This window comes from Rana temporaria, chromosome 8, assembly GCF_905171775.1.
Source record: "Rana temporaria chromosome 8, aRanTem1.1, whole genome shotgun sequence".
NCBI classification, from domain to species: Eukaryota; Metazoa; Chordata; class Amphibia; order Anura; family Ranidae; genus Rana; species Rana temporaria.
The window spans coordinates 60,454,204-60,472,738 of NC_053496.1; the positions used below are offsets into that span (position 1 = coordinate 60,454,204).

The 18,535-nt window shown below is 44.0% G+C and overlaps 1 protein-coding gene across 1 annotated transcript in view; it reads right to left on the reverse strand.

Moving 5' to 3' along the window:
* The window catches only part of NT5C2 (5'-nucleotidase, cytosolic II), a 155,131-nt gene extending 138,689 nt beyond the window's left edge, over positions 1–16,442 (reverse strand). Inside the window, exon 1 of the mRNA XM_040361874.1 lies at positions 16,328–16,442. The gene's annotated coding sequence lies outside the window, so the exon portion shown is untranslated. The remainder of the gene's footprint in view (positions 1–16,327) is intronic.
* Between the last annotated feature and the right edge of the window lie 2,093 nt (positions 16,443–18,535).

Here is an 18,535-nt window from a genome sequence, read left to right on the forward strand (position 1 = left end):
TTCAGCGCTTCCTCCCCGTTGTAGCTGGGGGATCAGCTGAGCAGGTAGAGGGGGAGGTGTAGTGAGGATGGGGAGATAATGTATGTTCACAACGGAACGCAAATCAGATGCGTTCCCATAGAAGAATATGTGCCTGCAATTTGCACAGCACTGCCTAGAAAACGCACTCCTTTTTTTGGTAATGCAAAGTGCAAACGCAACGCACATATGCGAACCAGACTGATTGAAAGTATTAGATTTTAAAATGTTCTGCGAATTGGATGCGTAGTAAGCCGCATTTAATCCACATCGGTGTGAGTGCAGCCCTATGGAGCTGATGTTATTTAAAAGTAATTCAGTTGGAAACAAATAGGACAAAATCAACTATTATGAAACATGCTGGGATGACTCACAGTTACACTAATTATGTATGTGATGATGATTCGTAAACATCTGTGAAGCAGAGAAGATACCAGACTTTTTAGGGTGAAGCTGTCAACATCTTCAAGAGAAGTCTTACTCACCACCTCACATCCCGCTGGGCTTCTTGCTTGATATCAGTGTTGGGTATATTTACAGATACAATGAAAGGCTAAACCTTTTTTGTTTTGTTTTGGGTAGAATGGAGAGGGACTAGGACATCTGTCAGGTTTTTATTGCTGCCTTTGCCCCTATGAAGGAAATTTACCCGCTTTATTTGTCCTGTTTATCATTATCACCAAAAGTAAGTGAAAATCCTAAAATTTGGGGTTGCGATAAGAACAGTAAGATAGAATCTTCCAATAGGGTCATGAGTTCTAGCAACACTGGTGTCCACTAGGGATTCCCTGACTTTAGACTGATTTCCTCTCTCTTCCTGTTTGTCTATGGGACACGAAGTAAAAGGAAAATCTCCCAAATGGGACAAAGATGGCAAAATAAAACCCAGCAAAAGTTATAACCCTCCCTAATCAAAAACAAAAAAAAAAATAGAGTTTTGCTTTTAGTTTACTCTAGATGCAGGCCAGTTATTCTGCATAAAAAAAATAAAAAAAACAAAAAAACACACAAACCACAAACACACACCATGGATGGTGATTTATATGGATTCCAATGGCCCTTGCGCACACTAGTGCAGTGCAGTCAACAAAAGTATTACATGCGGCACTTTTTCTGAATTTAACACATCTGGAAAGTGGCAAGATGCATCAGAAACGCACTGGGCCACATACAAATGCATATGTCCTTAATTGAGATAATGAGGAAAAAAAGAAAGGACATACTTAAAGGGTCACTAAAGGAATTTTTTTTTTTAGCTAAATAGCTTCCTTTACCTTACTGCAGTCCTGTTTATGTCCTCATTGTTAGTTTTTGCTATGATATTGCTGTAATCCTTCTCTGTTCTGAACAGTCTGTTTCCTGATGAAAAAAGTCATGGGAGCTTTCTCTCTGTGGCACTAATCAAGGAGGTGCGATTACTGTGTGTCTTAAACCCGTCAGAACCAATCACTTTCGTTTTACAAACCATCACTGCCCTCTATTGGCTCTGTGTCTCTGTACTTCACAGAAGCATACACAAAACTGAAACTACAGGTACACTATATGATTGATTTTTATCTATTTTTAAAAGGAATCAGTTAACTATTATGTCTCTATACCCTGTAAACAGTAATTTCAGCAAAAAAAAAAAATGTTTTCCTTTACAACTCCTTTAAATGCATCAAAATTGCACATGCAGAAGTACACATGGAAAACAGGAATGGTTGTGTATCAGCCTTCATTGATTACTGCATTATAAAACTCCAGTGCTCTTCCTGAAACTTACAAGGGGTGTCACCACTCGTTGATGCATGTAAAATGAGAAGGGTGGCACCTATCTTAATTTATCTGTGTGTAACAAGCTGAAATAGGCAATTACACAAGGACACTGACATCAGCACATTGCAACAGGGGCTGCAACTCCTAATCAACATCTATAAACACATTATACCGATAGATAGAGGAAACAAACAAACAAACAAAAGCACATTTTTCTGTGTACTGCAATAAGACAATGGGGGAGATTTACTAAAACTGGAGCACGCAGAATCTGGTGCAGCTCTGCATGGTAGCCAATCGGCTTCTAACCTCAGCTTGTTCAATTAAGCTTCAACGATAAAACCTGGAGGCCGATTGTGCACGCTCAAGTTTTAGTAAATCTCCCCCATGATGTATAATGAACAGGGGTTTAAATGTCCATTGCTAACTGGTAATCAGAGATTTATTTTCTAAAGGAGTTCTCTGACCTAAAAGTTTTAACCCCCGCTGTGCCCGGGCTGTAAAAAAATAGAAAATAAACTGTCACTTACCTGCCTACGATCCCCCGTTGTTCCGATATCGCCGTCCCGTTCTCCGGTCCCGGTCTCTTCCGCTTCCTGTGTGTCGGTGACTCATAGTGCGCTCAGCCTATCAGTGGCCGTGACGGGACATTGCTGCGGCCGCTGATAGGCTGAGCGCACTATGAGTCACCGACACACAGGAAGCGGAAGGGGCCCGGGACCGGAGAACGGGACGGCGATATCGGAACAACGGGGGATCGTAGGCAGGTAAGCGACAGTTTATTTTCTATTTTTTTACAGCCCGGGCACAGCGGGGGTTAAAACTTTTAGGTCAGAGAACTCCTTTAAAGCTAGCATTAGGCAACTCAATATAACTGCATAACACGCAGCAGATTTTTCCTTAAGTGATGAAGTGCAATGTAACACTTTCCTGGTCACCCAAGGGATCTAGTGACAAACAAGGACTGCAATGTCAATACAGATTTACTGCAGCGTACGTTCATTTTGATGCGGCATACAACCAAGAGAGCAAAACCCTTTACTGACTACACACCAACAACTAGTATTGAGATATTTAGCTCAACATGATCAATGTGCATCAACACATCGGGGAGCGCTTTGTGCATGTCAGGAAAGCAGCACTATTGGAGCAACCGAGGGGTACAAGGTGCGGCTACTTCTGACTTATGGAGGCAGGCAGGCAGGGTCCTAGGATGCCATCTCCCAGCTCCAATGACCATGGAATAGAAACTCATGTTCTCCATTGTGAGAAGAGTTTATTTAATCCCCCACCAATCTACAGAGCGAATAGATGGTGATCTTCCATCAATCCACAGTACACCTTCCACGGTGAGCTCTCATTCACGTTGGAACGATTTGTCATGCGATTTAACAGGTTCCAACCGGTGTAATTTAGCAGATTGCCGATTTCAGGTGCGACTTCAATAGACATCTGTGCATGAAGGCGCACAGATGTCTTTCAAGTAGCACCTGCAAAGGAAGTAGCACAATTTCAAAGTAGTATCAATATAAACCAGAGCTAACATCATTAGGCAACTAGAGCCCACACTTGGCAAAATGTAATGCCAACAGGAGTCCCAACATAAAAAGTGCGTGCATTTAAACTCCACAAAGCAGAAAACGTACTGGTGCTTTTTCATGCAGTGTTAAAAAACTGTGACGTACTTTTGTCTGTGAGCAATGTAAAAAAACACCACATTAATGTGTGACCTCACTGTAATAAAAAGCTGTGCAAATGCTTTAGGCACTTGTGTAAAAAACGCTGTAAAGTAAGGATGCTTTCAAAATATTGTAATAGTTTTATAGCAACCTACAATATTCATAATCAAACTAAATTAAATCAATATTTGGTGGATTATCTCCGTCATATATGCTTCCATCTCTTCATGTAATCCCAAACAGACACATCGATGTTGATATCAGGGCTCTGTGGGGGCCAAACCATCACTTCCAGGACTCCTTTTCCCAGATGATTCTATATTGCCTGTACTTTTCAGAAATAAAGGAGTGTTATACTATTATGAATAAACTGTGCTGCAGGGTAAGATACTGTATAGCTGCTGGCTGTTAGTAAATGTACATTGAACCGGCAGGTCTATCACACAGCCCCAACAGCACTTCTTGTTCATTTAGCATTGCATGAGCTGTGTGATCTACAGTATCTGCAGCTGCTTGTAAACATTACAGGAGGACGACATTGCCCCTCAGTGTTGAGTGATGGTTTAGCTGAACAATTAGCACTGTCTGGGCCAGTGTTGTGTATGACACTGCTCTACAATTGGTGTTTTACCGTCCCAACCACCCACCCTACAGTGGCTATAAAAAAAGTCTATTCTACACACAAGAAAATAAAAATAAAAAAAAAAATAAAAAAAGGAGAAAAGATCAATCATTTCATAACTTTTTCCACCTTTAAATTTGACCTACAAACTGTACAACTCATTTGAAACTCATTTGAAAAAAAACAAACTGAAATCTTTTAAGGTGGGTTAACAGTAAATTCCAGGCTCTGATAGATTTCATTTTACAGCTCTACACCTAGGCCAGGCTGTACACAACACATTTCATACTAAAGGAAAGGTTTGTCACGAAGCATAATACCTGTATAAAAGGTCTCTGCTGGAAACAGCTGTTCCCGGACTTGTGTGACTCATATAACCTTCAGAACATTGGCGATAACCTACTTATTTACTGAGGCATGGCCTAAGAACTAGTATGTGGCACAAGATTTGCAGAATATCATCTTCCATCGGTGTATTATCGCACAAGTTTTTTTGTTTTTTTACAGAATGTCCTCAATTACATGTTTTTACTAGCCGTCCCCCTAATTTGTCAATATGAATAAATTGGTGCCCAGCATTGTGAATACAGTAAAACCTCGGTTTGCGAGCATAATTCGTTCCAGAAACATGCTTGAATCCAAAGCACTTGTATATCAAAGCATTTTGTTTTACAGAGTATAAAAGAGAAGAGAGGCACCTCTAAGTGTAGCAATAAGTTGCTAAATGTTGTACCTTCATTAAATGTAACCATATTGCTACACTTAGAGGCTCCTCTCTTCTTTTTTTATACTCAGTTAGGACATGACGCTACTCTTATATCAAGACATTGCTTGTATATCAAGGCAAAATGTATTAAAACATTTTGCTTGTCTTGCAAAACACTCTCAAACCAAGGTTTTACTGTTTTACCAACATGCTGAGTACATTAGAATGAGTTTCTATCAGACGGTTCAGCTGTATACATTATATGTTCACATCCCTATATATGGCTCTAACTCGCTTCTCAGCTTTATCAAGAAGCAAAATTATGTATCCATGTATGTATCCATGTGCATCCTGATACCTTGTATCTGTTGTATTGCATTGTTTAATAAAAGTATTTTTCATAAAAAAAAAAAATCAATCAAGAAGATCTACGACTAGGACTGCCAAAGAAAATACACTTTTCTATTTACACAAGCGTTCAGCTGATCACTGTCCACATTTCCTCGTCTCTCTCCCTCCAAATCAATACATACGTTTCCTCTCAATATATGGCACTTAATGTCGGCGAGTTATTACACTTAGATCTCTGCACAGCAGGGACTGTTATGTTTAGTTCTGTATCCTTTTGCATGTATGGCCATATATACTTCATTGCAGATTAAAGTACTTTCTCGCAGATACTCATACCTTTTCAAACTTTGCTGAGTAACATTTGTACTCATCCTGACACCTAGTTGTGTGAACGGTAGTGCAATACCTTGTACATCAGAGTTTATTCTAGAACCACACACACCATCATCTTGTTTACATTAGTGTGCTCCCCCTTCCCTGGACTATTTGTACATCTATGTATTGTCTCATTTGTTGTTCATACATAGTTTTACTGAACAATAGACATTTCAACATCAGTTTAATAAAAAAAAATAAAAAAACACAGATGTAGAAAACATACAGGATTCGACTACTACTCATGCATCTTTATTTATTTTTTTACTTTCAAGACTAGGATTTAAAAAATTGAAACAGCAGCACATTATAGGCCAATTCTACCTTTGTGACCATGTTTCACATGAAACATGGTCACAATCCCCAACCTCCTATTTACCTAAACTCTAGAATTATTATCATTCTTTTAACCGCTCCCGATCCACCCCCCCCCCCGCAATGTACTGTGAACAAGAGGTGCATACTGGTATAGTCACTCCCCGTTTGTGTTTAGAGCGGGCGCCAATCCCCTCCCCCCCCCCCCCGTGATTGTAAACAGCGGGAGTTTGTCTTTGGGTCCTAGCAAATGATGCATGGCCGGGACCTACTGATCAGCTGTGTCCAATCACAGCCCAGAGCCTTGTGTTGACAATAAAACACAGAGCTCTGTACAGAATGAACGACCACTCTGTGTTGCATTGACTGATTAAAGCGGCAGCTGGGCTTAGACACTTTTTCAGTGAAAAAGTAGGTATAGTACTTATGGTAGAAGAGAGCAAGTGCCTGGATGATGCAACTCACCATGTGCATGTGTTGGAAAAACATGACTGCCTGGAAGCAGGATCAAAAAGAAAAAAATACATGTCTAAAGCTGGCACAACACTGATAGTTTTCAGCCCTACCATTATATTCTGAAAATATCAACCTGCAGCTGTCAGAATACATTGATCAGCAGCTGCAGGCGATTGGTTGTAGCTGATTGATAAAAAAATAATATACAAATTGTCCTCTGGTCGAGTGGGAGAGTCCACACCCATACACACACACACACATAGATCAAAATGTGGCTGCTTCAAAGATTTCTATCAGTATATGGCGAGCTTAAAGGGGTTGTAAAGTCAGAAGGTCTTTTATATTACTGCATCCTATGCATTAAGATAAAGTCCCCCTAATACTTCCCTGAGCCCCATCTCTGTTCATGAGCATCTCGGCCGTCCGGGACTCTCCCTCCTGATTGGCTTGGACACAGCATTGGGTCCCACTGCTGTCAAAAGTCAGTTAGCACATCTAGAGAGAGAAAGGGGGCGGGGCTGAACTGCAGCTCCATGTCTGAATGGCCACTCAGAACGAAGGAGGAGTCTGAAGCACAGAAGAGAATCCACTGCAACAGAGCAGGTAAAAACAAGACTTTACAATCACTTTAAAAAGTACCCACAGTGTGACAACACTGCAGTGATTTTATGGCACAGAGCGGACAGTGTTGTCATTCTGTTACAGGAACTGGAAAATTACTTATGTACTGACAGAACAGATATAAAAACAATGTTATGGAGAGACTCAAAAAAAAAAAAAAGTTGCATTAAAGTGGTTGCAAAGGAAAAAGGTTTATTTACCTTAATGCAGGGGTAGACAAATTTGCTTGGAATCTAGGAGCCAGCTAAAAAAGTTAGGAGCCAGAAAACGCACCCCTTCCCGACGAGCTTGCGCGCAAAAGCGAACACATACGTGAGCAGCGACCGCATATGTAAACGGTGTTCAAACCACACATGTGAGGTATCGCCGCGATTGGTAGAGCGAGAGCAATAATTCTAGCCCTAGACCTCCTCTGTAACTCAAAACATGCAAGCTGTAGATTTTTTTAAATGTTGCCTATGGAGATTTTAAAGGGTAAAAGTTTGTCGCCATTCCACGAGCGGACGTAATTTTGAAGCGTGACATGCTGGGTATCAATTTACTTGGCGTAACATTATCTTTCATAATATAAAACAATGGGGATAACTTTACTGTTGTCTTATTTTTTAATTAAAAAAAGTGAAATTTTTTCCCAAAAAAGTGCGCTTGTAAGACCGCTGCGCAAATACAGCGTGATAGAAAGTATTTTTCGCCATTTTATTCTCTAGGGTGTTAGGATAAAAAAAATATATATAATGTTTGGGGGTTCTAATTAGAGGGAAGAAGATGGCAGTGAGAATAGTGAAAAATTACATTAGAATTGCTGTAATGCTTAACTTGTAATACCAACGGCCACCACCAGATGGCGCCAGCTTACACATCTGGTGGTAATAACTTGTAATACCAACGGCTCATCACCAGATGGCGCCAGCTCACAAAAAAAAAATAAAGAAATAAAAAAATAAAAAAAATATTTTTTTTTTTTTGCCCCCCCCTTCCAAGCCAAGTCGCCAGGACCCTATTTCTAGTCGCCATGGCGACCTGGCGCCCGGGATTTGTCGAGCCCTGCCTTAATGCATTAAAGTAAAAAAGTAAAAACAAAAAAAAAAATGAAACCCTTCAATGGCAGTCCTATATCGATCCAGTACTGTGCTCGACTTCGGATCCTCTGCCCCAGCTCTCACAGCCATTGGTGCCTGCTGTTGTGAGTCAAATTATGTGAGGGGGACGGCCTGAGCTGTGCTATGTGTCTAGGCTATGGATACACACAGCCTGGCTCGAGAGCGAGCCTGTACGTCTGCTCCCCTAACACACCATAATGTCGCAGTCACTATTAAAAAAAAAAAAATAATAAATTCAGTTAGACCCTTTCACACTGAGGTGCTTTTCAAGTGTTTTAGCGCAAAAAAAAATAAAAACACACCTCTCATGCCTCCCCAGTGTGAAAGCCCAAGTGCTTTCACACTGGGGCGGTGCACTTGCAGGATGAAAAAAAAAAAAAAAGGAGCATCTTTGGGAGCCGTATATACACCGCTCCCATAACGCCCTTGCCCATTGAAATTAATGGGTAGCGCTGCTAAAGTGCTTTGGCAGTGCCGCAACACAGGTGCTTTTAAAGCGGAGCTCCACCCTAAAATGGAACTCCCGCTGATCAGAACCCTCCCCCCCTCCGGTGTCACATTTGACACCTTTCAGGGGGAGGGGGGTGCAGATACCTGTCTAAAGACAGGTATTTGCACCCACTTCCGGCCACAGTCTGCAGGCAGGACGTCACCTCCCATCCTCCCCCCCCCCCCATTGTGCTCTGGGAACACTCGGCTCCCAGAGCACAGCGGAAGCCAATCAGCAGGCGTAGCACAACTCGCGCATGCGCCGCAGGGAACCGGGCAGTGAAGCCGGAGCGCTTCACTTCCTGGTTCCCTCACCGAGGATGGCGGGGGGGCAGCAGAGTGACGAGCGATCGCTCGTCTTCTGCTGCGGACAGCGCTGGACTCCAGGACAGGTAAGTGTGCAGATATTAAAAGTCAGCAGCTGCAGTATTTGTAGCTGCTGACTTTTATTATTTTTTTTTTCAGCGGACATCCGCTTTAACTTCTTTTTAAGCCGCTAGCGGGGGTTAAAAGGGCCCCGCTAGCGGTCGAAAAATCGCTACTAAAACTATGCTAAAGCGCCACTAAAACTAACAGTGCTTTACCACCTGTGGACCCCCACTCCAGTGTGAATGTAAAGCTTTACAAATGTTAGTGGATTTTTTGTATGCCCAGCATGGCATATCCAACCAATGTGTTTCATGTCCCTCGTGCTAGAAAAGTGTATATCCCAATTCTGTATTCAATTACTTAGTTCAGAGAGCCTAGCTTCATGTAAAAGACCAACCGCCTTAAGTTTTAGCACTTTTGTTACCAAGGTAAAGTGTGTATACCCCCCCAAACTGTATTGGCACGCCAGTCTTTGTCCCTAGGGTTCAAGTTGACCTGCCCTTTGCAGCTATACCAGCTTCAACTCTTCTGGGAAGGCTGTCCACAAGGTTTAGGAGTGTGTCTATTGAAAGGTTTGACCATTCTTGAGGTCAGGCACCGATGTTGGACGAGAAGGCCTGGCTCGCAGCCTCCACTCTAAAATATCCCAAAAGGTGTTCTATTGGGTTGAGGTCAGGACTGTGCAGGCCAGTCAAATTCCTCCACCCCCACCCCAAACTCGCTCATCCATGTCTTTATGGACCTTGCTTTGTGCACTGGTGTGCAGTCATGTTGGAACAGAAAGGGGTCATCCCAAAACTGTTCCCACAAAGTTGGGAGCATGACATTGTCCAAAATGTCTTGGCATGCTGACACCTTAAGAGTTCCCTTCACAAGCCCAACCCCTGAAAAACAACCCCACACCATAATCCCCCCTCCACCAAATGATTTAGAGTTTATATTGGTCCTCTTCCATATTTGTATAGTATGTTCCAGTGTTAAAGTGCATCCATAAGTAAAATCAAAAGTGGCATATGTGATACAATCTGACACTCGCATTAACATTTTGTTTTTCTGCTACCCCTGTATTAGGGTTGTCCAGATACCGATACCAGTATCGGTATCGGGACCGATACCGAGTATTTGCGGGAGTACTCGTACTCGCGCAAATACCCCCGATACCTAAATAGAATACTTTCCCCCCCCTTTCCCCCCCCGCCGCTGCCGCCGCATCGCGCCGCCGCATCGAGGGACATGGCTAGAGGGACATTGCTGCATATGTAAGGGACATGGCTAGAGGGACATTGCTGCATATGTGAGGGACATGGCTGCATATGTGAGGGACATGGCTAGAGGGACATGGCTGCATATGTGAGGGACATGGCTAGAGGGACATGGCTGCATATGTGAGGGACATGGCTAGAGGGACATGGCTGCATATGTGAGGGACATGGCTAGAGGGACATGGCTGCATATGTGAGGGACATGGCTAGAGGGACATGGCTGCATATGTGAGGGACATGGCTAGAGGGACATGGCTGCATATGTGAGGGACATGGCTAGAGGGACATGGCTGCATATGTGAGGGACATGGCTAGAGGGACATGGCTGCATATGTGAGGGACATGGCTAGAGGGACATGGCTGCATATGTGAGGGACATGGCTAGAGGGACATGGCTGCATATGTGAGGGACATGGCTAGAGGGACATGGCTGCATATGTGAGGGACATGGCTAGAGGGACATGGCTGCATATGTGAGGGACATGGCTGCATATGTGAGGGACATGGCTAGAGGGACATGGCTGCATATGTGAGGGACATGGCTGCATATGTGGGGGACATGGCTGCATTTGGGGACACATTTAAAAAAAGTATCGGTATTCGGTATCGGCGACTACTTGAAAAAAAGTATCGGTACTTGTACTCGGTCCTAAAAAAGTGGTATCGGGACAACCCTACCCTGTATAATAGTTTTATGATCTTTTGACCATACCAGAGGCTACTTTATTTTCTCACTTTCTTTAACAAGGTGGCATTGCTGCGTAGGTTTTGATAAACATGTAGTTTTAAATGGACTTTATGTTAGTGACCAATTAAGGGCTGGTTCCCTCCAGCAGCTGCATTACAATATAGCCAATGGTGTTCTATTGGCCGCAGTGAGGGAGTGAACTGCGTTGCGCTGCACCAAAAAAAAAAAGGGGGGGGAGGGTAGCACATGCAGTACATTTTTCAGCGCACACTACCAGGCATTTTGCCTTCCCTTGCGGTGGGACTGTGCTGGAACAGCCGCCGATTGGCAGACACTGAGCAGTAGGTAAGTTAGTGAAGTCTGGCAGCAGACTAAGGAAGAGGCAGGCCTATTAGAAGAGAGTTGGAATAGTCAAGGGAGTGAATGGGTAGTTTGGTGGCTTTATTAGTTAAAAAGGGGCACATTTTAGAGATGTTATGTGGGTGAAACCTACAAGCTTAAAGCGGTGGTTCACCCTAAAAACTACATTTTCTTATTCCACTGCCCCCCCACATTACAATCCGATTCAGGCTCTTATTATTTTTTTCCTGCTGTACATACCTTAGTACAGCATATTCACCCGTGCATCCGGGTTGCGAGTCCCGCGGGAGTGGGCGTTCCTCACATGTGTGTGATTGACATTTTGGGCAAAACGTCAATCACCGGCATGTGAGGAACGCCCACTCCCGCGGGACTCGCAACCCGGATGCACGGGTGAATATGCTGTACTAAGGTATGTACAGCATGAAAAAAATAATAAGAGCCTGAATCGGATTGTAATGTGGGGGGGCAGTGGAATAAGAAAATGTAGTTTTTAGGGAGAACCACCCCTTTAACAGCAATTAGATTTGGGGCCGCGGGACAGGTTAGAGCAGGGGTAGGCAACCTCGGCACTCCAGCTGTGGTGAAACTACAAATCCCATCATGCCTCTAGGAGCCGCGATTGTCAGGGTCTTGTAATATTTCATTGGACTTGTAGTTTCACCACAGCTGGAAAGCCGAGGTTGCCTTTCCCCAGGTTAGGGTCTAGAATTACATCTAGTATCCTGGCGTGAGGGGAGAGACTGATAATCGTATTATTGATCTTGATGGAAAAAAACAGTTTGGTTTTAGAAAGATGGAGATCGGTTCATCAATATTATTATTTATGCCTGAACATAATACTACTACATGATGATCTATATCATAGGTGTCAAACACAAGGCCCGCAAATCCTGGCCATTTTATGTGGCCCTCGCACCTTCAGCCCCTTACTTTCTGCTTTTAAGCAATGCATCCAGCTTTCTCCCAGCAGCAGCATAAGGAAAGGGGGGTGCACTGTGATGTAAGGGAGAGTGGGGGGCTCAACTTCTGATGGTGGGGTGGCTCTTGACATCTAATGTAAGGGGAGGGGAATGCGCTGGACATCTAATCTTACAGATACAACCGACCCTTTTGAGGGCAATCATAATGCTGATGTGGCCCACGATGAAATTGAGTTTGACACCCCTAATCTAAATTAAACTATGTATATTCTTTACTTACCTGTAGTCAAAAACGTATAACCTCCCGTCTACCTACACATTACACTTCTGCAGTTGGCTACATGTGTATGAAGGTACATACTAAGGAGTGTACACTTCTGTACCTGGCTATGTTCTATGATCAGATTTTCACAATTCTGTAACAGACACTGTTGCATATTCATGGGTGTATAATTTTAATCAGGGCCTGTTAAAAGCATTGCGTTTATATACATACAGGGTATATATTTTTTGTGTTTGTTTTTTTGTTTTGTTTTTAACAGATCTGAAGACAGTATTGTATATTATGGGCCCACACATGCTGTGCTATGGTAATTTAGAGTATTTCTGTATATTTTAGGTTTTGTAAATACATAATAATGGGACTGAAAACTGAACTAGAAAAATAGAAGGAATTTTCAGATGCGATTGTTTTATGAATGTTTGCATGTCTAAGTAAAATACAGTAACGTGTTTTTTTTTTACATGGGATCTTTCTGCCAGCAAGATCCTGCATAGATATTAGTATATTATACATGCGTACACGAGCCCTTATTTGCTATAGATGTAAAATAAAAAGCATCATTTAATGACAGATTTACCACCAGTGAGAGCTTGGCGACAGTGGGGTAGATTCACTAAGAGTTAAATAACGGCTAATCTTATGCGGTAAGATAATGCATGGGGTAACAATTGTGTAATTCACTAAGAAATTGTAGTTAAATATCGAATGCGGTATTTGTTCGATTTAGCAATAATTACCGCATTAGTTAAATTTACTGCATTGAGCTGGTTACTAAGGAGCAGGCCGGGAAGTTGACGGCGCATCCTTTTAATTGCAAAAAACAAAAGAACAAAAGCTGGACAGCCGCACTCCAAAATTTTCTTTAAAAGAGATGTCTTTATTTTCAACTGTGCATACAGTCACTGCAAGCCCACAAAAATCAGTATGGCCAACGTTTCGCACTGGCGTCAGTGCTTAGTCATGGCCATGACTAAGCACTGACGCCAGTGCAAAACGTTGGCCATACTGATTTTTGTGGGCTTGCAGTGACTGTATGCACAGTTGAAAATAAAGACATCTCCTTTAAAGAAAATTTTGGAGTGCGGCTGTCCAGCTTTTGTTCTTTTGTTTTTTGCCATTACCGCATTGCCAGCACCCTGGTGGTTCAACAACCCCTGATCATCACGAGGCTCACCTGGAGCGGTGAGAATTCTGTCTGTGCATCCTTTTAATTCACTGCATTGAGCTGGTTACTAAGGAGCAGGCCGGGAAGTTGACGGTGCATCCTTAACAACCGATGATACGTATTCTTCTACATAATTTTGTTAAAAAATTTGTTTTAAAAAAAGCGTTTATTGATTGGTTTGCGCAAAAGTTATAGCATCTACATAATAGGAAATAGTTTTATGGCATTTTTATTAATCTTTTTTTCTTTTTCTTTTTTTTACTAGTAATGGTGTCGATCAGCGTTTTTTTCCGTGGAGGACATTTTTGACGCTATTTTGGGACCACATTTATACAGCGTCAGTGCTATAAAAATGCACCGATTACTGTATAAATGTGACTGGCAGTGAAGGTGTTAACCACTAGGGGGCTAGGAAAGGGTTAAGTGTGTCCTAGGGAGGGATTCTAACTGTTAGGGGGCGTGGCTACGAGTGACACGTCACTAATAGCTGCTCCCGATGAGAGGGAGCATACGATCAGTGACAGTGTCACTAGGCAGAACAGGGAGATACTTGTTTACACTTACCTCTCCCCGTTCTGCAGCTCTGTGACCCGATCGCGGGACACCGGCGGACATAGAGTCCGTGGGTCCTGCGGGCACGGAGCTCACGGCAGGGGCACACGTGCCCGCAAATTCAAAGTGATGTATTTATATACGTCACTTTGCCCAGCCGTGCCGTTCTGCCGATGTGCGTGAGCCGGTCTTTAACTGGTTAAAAAACAGCCTGGAAGTCCCCCGAAATCCCAGGCTGTTTTTTTGGACAAATACCACCAGCTTAACTCTGGGGGTAATTATCGCATGCTTTTTAACGCTCTGGTGCGTTTGTGAATTGAGATATATACCGGCACATTTATTTATTTATTTCCCCGGTAAATATCGCAAAATCTTTTTTTTTTTCTGAATTAGACTTAGCTTACCGCATTCGATAAATTTATGTAAATGATTAACAAGATACCTTTATCGCATGCAATAAATATTAGTGAATCTACCCCAGTGCACTGCTTTATAAATATTCCCCTTTATGCCGCCTCTACCACTTAAGCAGGCAGGCCAATATACAATCTATGGCCATACAGCATGCAAAGCCTATATAATGACATTTACTGGACCATGAAAACTCTGAAGCACAACTGCGTACAGTCTACTCATCCACACCTGAGACCTTGTAACACTAACTAGTCACATGACACCGGGGAGGGAAAATGGCCAATTGAGCCCAAATTGGAAATTTTCACTTGGGGGTGTACTCACTTTTGTAAGACCACTTTCACACTGGGGTGCAGGCGTTAGCGACGCTTTAACTCTGTTATAGCGGTGCTTTGGCGCTGCTAGCTGGGTGCTTTTAACTACCCAGAAGGGGTTAAAAGTGCCCGCTCATCTCTGCTTTTAAAGGCACTTTGAAAGCAGCGTGCATTCATTTCAATGGGCAGGGGCGGTGTATACACCGCGGCGCTACCGCACTGCCCTAAAGATGCTGCTTGCAGGACTTTTTTTTCCCGTCCTGCAAGCACACCGTAGCAAAGTGTCATTTCTTCAGTGTTGTCACATGAAAAGATAGAATACAATATTTACAAAAATGTGAGGGGTGTACTCAATTTTGTGAGATACTGTAGCTGTGTATGTACACACCTGTTATACCCCTGTGTCCAGTCTGATACATAGCATGTTCGTCCATCTATCTTCATCCATGTATGTAGTCCTATACATAGCTGTGTACACTCCTATGAGGTGTATAATGTATATACAACCCTGTGTACACTCCTGTGGGGTATATAATGTATACAGAGCCCTGTGTACGCTCCTCTGGGGTATATAATGTATACAGAGCCCTGTGTACGCTCCTGTGGGGTATATAAGGTATACAGAGCCCTGTGTACGCTCCTCTGGGGTATATAAGGTATACAGAGCCCTGTGTACGCTCCTCTGGGGTATATAAGGTATACAGAGCCCTGTGTACGCTCCTCTGGGGTATATAATGTATACAGAGCCCTGTGTACACTCCTCTGGGGTATATAATATATACAGAGCCCTGTGTAGGCTCCTCTGGGGTATATAATATATACAGAGCCCTGTGTAGGCTCCTGTGGGGTATATAACGTATACAGAGCCCTGTGTACGCTCCTGTGGGGTATATAATGTATACAGAGCCCTGTGTACGCTCCTCTGGGGTATATAAGGTATACAGAGCCCTGTGTACGCTCCTCTGGGGTATATAATGTATACAGAGCCCTGTGTACGCTCCTCTGGGGTATATAATGTATACAGAGCACTGTGTACGCTCCTCTGGGGTATATAAGGTATACAGAGCCCTGTGTACGCTCCTCTGGGGTATATAATGTATACAGAGCCCTGTGTACGCTCCTCTGGGGTATATAAGGTATACAGAGCCCTGTGTACGCTCCTCTGGGGTATATAATGTATACAGAGCCCTGTGTACGCTCCTCTGGGGTATATAAGATATACAGAGCCCTGTGTACACTCCTGTGAGGTATATAGTGCCCTGTGTACGCACCTGTGAGGTATATAATGTATATAGAGCCCTTTGTACACTCCTGTGACGGGTACATGAATGTATATCTACCACAGTGTCCAGTCCTCCACATAGTCGTGTACACCCATGTATGTGGCTCTGTATATTAACCATATCATGCCCCCAGGGTGACAGTGCCCGTGCAGTACCCCGGCCACACACAATGCCCGGTGCCCGCCATCCCCGGTTCAGTAATACAGTGCCCGTCACTCACTCACCTTCCGCTTCTGCCACCGCAAACTGCAATAGAAGCCACACTACGCATGCGCCAATCCCCGAAGCTCAGGGTTGGGAGACAACTTTCCACTCTTCTAGAAAACGAAGAGCTCGTACACTTTCTACACAACGTCATCGCTACACGTCACTGCTGCGATCCCCGAAGCCCACCCCCTCTCCATAGCAGTGCACTGCATGTAGTGTGTATACAGAATGCATGGCATTACGTAGAAAATAGGACAAAATAAAAGATCACTCGCTTCTCTCCTTCAGTCTATCTCTTTGCAGGAAAACTGGAAGATTCAAGTAAAGTTATAGGCAAAACGTATTTCTTCATTTTGGATAGTATAAGGGGGTTATAGCCCCTATCATATTTATTTTCGACATCTGTGTCCTGTTGGGGAGATTTACCTTCACTTCCTGTCCTACAGCCAAAACAGGAAGTGAATGGAGATACCTGCAAATGAAAGCAGTAGTAATGCCCGCTTTGTTATTTTTACCTACAGGTCGGTCTATAATAAGACTTACCTGTAGGTAAATTTAATATCTCCTAAACGTGCACCGCTTATGAGATATTCACCCTGCATACCAGTGACACCCCCGGCGCATGCACTCTGATTGTCCGACATACCGTGCCGAAACTTCAGAACTTCGTGCCAGTACCAAGGGCTTATTCTTCAAGTAGCCATCAGAAGATGGGCACACTGTAGTCATAAGGGGATGGGCATGGTCAGCAACAATACTCAGGTAGGCTGTGGTGTTTAACCACTTCCCGCCCGGCCTATGGCCGATTTACGTCCGGGAAGTGGTTATGAAATCCTGACAGGACGTTCTAGAACGTCCTGCAGGATTTCATGCCGCGCGTGCCCGTGGGGGCGCGCATCGCGGCGATCGGTGATGCGGGGTGTCAGTCTGACACCCTGCATCTCCGATCTCGGTAAAGAGCCTCCGGCGGAGACTCTTTACCACGTGATCAGCCGTGTCCAACCACGGCTGATCACGATGTAAACAGGAAGAGCCGTCGATGGCTCTTCCTCACTTGCGTCTGACAGACGCGAGTAGAGGATAGCCGATCGGCGGCTCTCCTGACAGGGGGGGTTAGCGCTGATTGTTTATCAGCGCAGCCCCCCCTCGGATCGCCACACTGGTCCACCAGGGATGCCCACCCTGGAGCACCAGGGTGGGCAAAAAAAAAATGGCAAAAAAAAAAAAAAAAAGCATAAAGAAAAAAGATGCCAGTCAGTGCCCACAAATGGGCACTGACTGGCAACCTGGCAAAAATAAGTGCTGCCACCCCAGTGTCCATCAGCGCCACCCCAGTGTCCATCAGTGCCACCCCACAGTGCCCATCCATGCCCAGTGCCCACCTATCAGTGCCCATCTGTGCCACCCATAAGTATCCATCAGTGCCGCCCATCTGTGCCGCTTATGAGTGCCCATCTGTGCCGCCCATGAGTGCCCAGTGCCGCCTATGTGTGCCCATCAGTGCCGCCTATGTGTGCCCATCAGTGCCGCCTATGTGTGCCCATCAGTGCCGCCTATGTGTGCCCATCAGTGCCGCCTATGTGTGCCCATCAGTGCCGCCTATGTGTGCCCATCAGTGTCGCATACCAGCGCCGCCAATCAGTGCCACCTCATCTGTGCCCGTCAGTACTACCTCATCGATGTCCATCAGTGCCATCTCATCGGTGCCCATTAGTGCCGCTATATCAGTGCCCGTAATTGAAAGAGAAAACTTATTTACAAAAAAATTAACAGAAAAAAATAAAAACGTAAATTTTTTTCCAAATTTTCAGCCTTTTTTTAGTTGTTGCGCAAAAAAAAAAAATCGCAGAGGTGATCGAATACCACCAAAAGAAAGCTCTATTTGTGGGGGAAAAAGGACGCCAATTTTGTTTGGGTACAGTGTAGCATGACCGCGCAATTGCCATTCAAAGTGCGACAGTGCTGAAAGCTGAAAATTGGCTTGGGCGGGAAGCTGCGTAAGTACCTGGTATGGAAGTGGTTAAACGATGCTTAGTTGGTACTAAGGGGCCCCAAGTGTGCCAAGAAAATATCTCTCACACCATTACACCACCAGCCTGAACCCCTGATACAACGCAGAAATGAATCCATGCTTCCATGTTGTTTACGCCAAATTCTGACCCTACCATCTCATCTGAATGTGGCAGCTGAAATGGAGACCACGCAATGTTTTTCCAATCTCCTAT